At 32.8% G+C, this 3,361-nt stretch overlaps 1 long non-coding RNA gene across 1 annotated transcript; it reads left to right on the forward strand.

Moving 5' to 3' along the window:
- The first annotated feature begins 204 nt into the window (after positions 1–204).
- Positions 205–2,504, forward strand: LOC139885714 (uncharacterized). Its single transcript, XR_011772058.1, has 3 exons — positions 205–287; positions 664–805; positions 1,876–2,504. It is a non-coding gene; the product is annotated as an uncharacterized lncRNA (long non-coding RNA).
- The last annotated feature ends 857 nt before the right edge of the window (positions 2,505–3,361 follow it).

A 3,361-nucleotide genomic window follows, 5' to 3' on the forward strand; every position in this document is an offset into this window, starting at 1 on the left:
AGATACGTACCTGTAAGAGTTATGTGCTCCTAGCAAGGGGGCACAAATAGCTGGTGCTGTAAAAAATTTTCAGAATTTCGAAATCCTTTAGTAAGTTATTATATATTTGGTTATTAAAAGGATGTACATGACTTACTACGACTTTGTGGCTGTTGTTGTTCATTCAGGTGGGTCCAGACTGAGTGCAGGAGATTGGGTAACACCGTAACACTAATAGTGAACCTCTGAAAAGCGTTGTTCGCAGTCTCAAAGAAAGGCCATTACTGTTCAAGTAATGTGCTTAAGAGGTAAAATATGTGAATTACCACCTATAATTCTGATAATCCATATTATAGAAGTGGCAATTTGGTTCATTTATAAACGGGTCAAACTAGGTTATACTTTACATGTAATGGGTTAAAAATGGATACATTTAAATAATGGAGAATTTCAGAAAAAGGGAAATGGGAGCTTTTAAAAAAGCTTAATGAAGGTAATGCAGGTTTAAGTAGTTTATTTTAACAAATGTTTATTCAAGTTTACCCAATACAACCCAATTTTTAGCTGTATTTAAATTACCCATTTTGACTACTTTTTCAACCGACACAATCTGATCTGCTGATTTTCCGTTTTAATGTTGGAATTGGGTTTATATTAACCAATCATATTCTTATCCATATGTAGCAAACATGAGGCACGATGCACCCTTTAGTAGATTTATAAGTGCTCTTACACGTGGCGGACCTGATGGAATGCCAAGGCCAATTGAAGTACATGCTCATGATCTTGTACGCTACGAAAGTGTATGCGCGATTGGCTGCATCAGGTACAGATTTATTGATTTGTTTTTCTTTGCATTTACAGTAAGTTTTCTCTACGATACGTTTTCTTTAAAAGCACTATTGATGCATTTTCCCGATTAATAGATAACCCTTACAATGATTATGCCAAATGTTAGTTCGTGATTAACAATAAAGTTGCAATGAGTTGTTAACAATAGTAAACTATATATTGATAGTTATAATTTATACGGAGTAGTATATAATATAAGTAGCTACAAGTATCCGATTGTACTTGGGTATAATTGAAATGTAAGAAAATTGTGTAGTCACAATTCAATTGGCTGCTCCTTATTCCAGAAGCATTAATCGCATTTGTTGAACAAACTTGAATCAAAAAATTGTTCAGATCTAGAATTTTAGTATATGCCAGTTAGTTTAAATTATATTAGAGGGTCATAAAAATATAGTTTTTGTATTTATGAACATGCTTAGAGTTTGTAGTTTAATCAAATTACTCATTAGGTGGTGTTTTGGTTGTGTTCCATCTATAACAAGTCAAACGGGCCAAATAGACAGATTAGTTACAGAGGAAAAATGATCAAAGGGGTTGAAAGTTTCCCAAACTGTATCTTTAATGCGTCAGATCTCCAAAACCGGTGTCCCAGAGCCAAAGGTATTAAATTTAGATGTTGTAATTAGGTGGGCTGGGTAATGGGTCAAAATGGGTTTTGGTTGAACCGGGTAGACAGGTTTGGTTGAACCGAGTAGACAGGTTTGGTTATCCTTAACTTTGTACGTGGATTAAACAAAATGCTCCTATCAAAATATGGATTACAATCGCCTGAAAGACGCCTTACATTCAAATCCAAATCTTATAATTCAATTCAATATTCAAAATTCTGCATAAATAATTATTTTGCGTTCTAATCTGCATAAATAAACCTAATTTGTTTGTAGCACAAACCCTAATTTTTGTGTTTGGTAGTAGAATGTTGAGTGTTTCTCCCAATTCATGATAATCTACTGCTATGAACAGAGCGTATATTTCATATGTATCGAGATAGATTTCTACAGCTTAAATGGAATTGTTTAATATAATTTGTTTAAATCCTAGGTGCGTGATCAATTCTAATGGATCTACAATTTATAGAGCCGCAAATTAATGAATTGATGGGATGGTTGTGGAATTGATTATTTATTGTGCAGGTGTAATCCATCATCATATTGATTTTTATCATTTTAATTAGTTACTTACGGGTGTGAAGGCTTTTCGACTTGCACGAGAACAAAATACTAAATTTGATTTGGTACTAAATCATGTTTCAGCCCCGCAGGTTTTGGTACGGTAGGTTTCGGAACCAATCTTATCCATACCTTACACGAATATCATCGAACTTCAAGTTTCGAATGCAAATTGTACAAGTTCACGTGGTGCCCAAGATGAAGAAGAACGATTTATAAGTACTCGGTAGATTCAAAATTGTAGAAGTAAAAACAAAGGTAGAGATGATTTGATTATACAACGTAAATTTATGTTTCTGACTTTTATTAATTGTTAATTTATGTTTGTAAAGATAAAATTCTCTTATGTGGGGATATGTTAGATGGAGAGAAGGCGATAAATTAGCTTTGGCATTATTAAATGATGTCACAAATCTATATTGCATTGAGTTAAACAATCAACATTCATCACTAATGTAGAGTAGCAGGCCATATTTTTATAGCGATGAGAAGCCTTATTATATGTATATGTATTTGTTTCGTTGATTCGCAAAGAAGCAATTGTTTACTTTTGTTACCGGTGTTAGTTTAGATTGGGTTTCACCATTCATTAGAAGTTAAAGTTGTTTTGTTTATTAGGCTTTGAAGAAAATACTAATCATATAACCTGAATCATTCACAGAAACATTGGGCGTCCTCACTTAATTTTGTAGTTTTGTTCAGATTCTTCACCATTGGCTTTCTTGGGTAAGCAATCGAGCTACCGAGTACATACTGACTATTTGACAAGTTTAAAATAAATGGGTATTCTATATAAAACCGGTTTCTATTTTTAGTTTGCAACAGTCAAATCTTGTATATAAATTTTGATTAATTATATGAAAAAAAAAAAAACATCTTTTTCTCTGTCGCTATAAACATATTTGAATCGTTTAAGTACTTTGTGATGCGGGTGAGCTTTTAAGTTGAGCTACAACTCCTCCTCCAGTCAATTGGGTTATAGTGGGTGGAGCTAACCATCTATTGCTTCTTTTGTGGTAGAGATAACGCCAAACCATGAAAAAACCCTTCTTATATGTTCATAAATAATGTATTATGTATGTAACTTTTATTATCGAAACTCACAAATCTTGCAGTTGTGTAAACTGTCATACCTAAAACTAAATGAAGACAAACGCTTGCAAGTATGGTGTTTTTAAGAAAATATAGAGGTAGAAGATATCTAAATTGGAAAGCTTGCTAGATAGTTAATTTTTTTTTTTTTTTTTTTTTTTTTTTTTTTTTTTTGTCGTTATAAAATAGTCAAGGAAGTTTGTCCTACCCCTCCTAGAGAGATAATACCCGTTGCAACATCACAAGTAGCATCAACAACTATTATG

The sequence above is a fragment of the Rutidosis leptorrhynchoides genome, chromosome 1, assembly GCF_046630445.1.
Source record: "Rutidosis leptorrhynchoides isolate AG116_Rl617_1_P2 chromosome 1, CSIRO_AGI_Rlap_v1, whole genome shotgun sequence".
Taxonomy (NCBI): domain Eukaryota; kingdom Viridiplantae; phylum Streptophyta; class Magnoliopsida; order Asterales; family Asteraceae; genus Rutidosis; species Rutidosis leptorrhynchoides.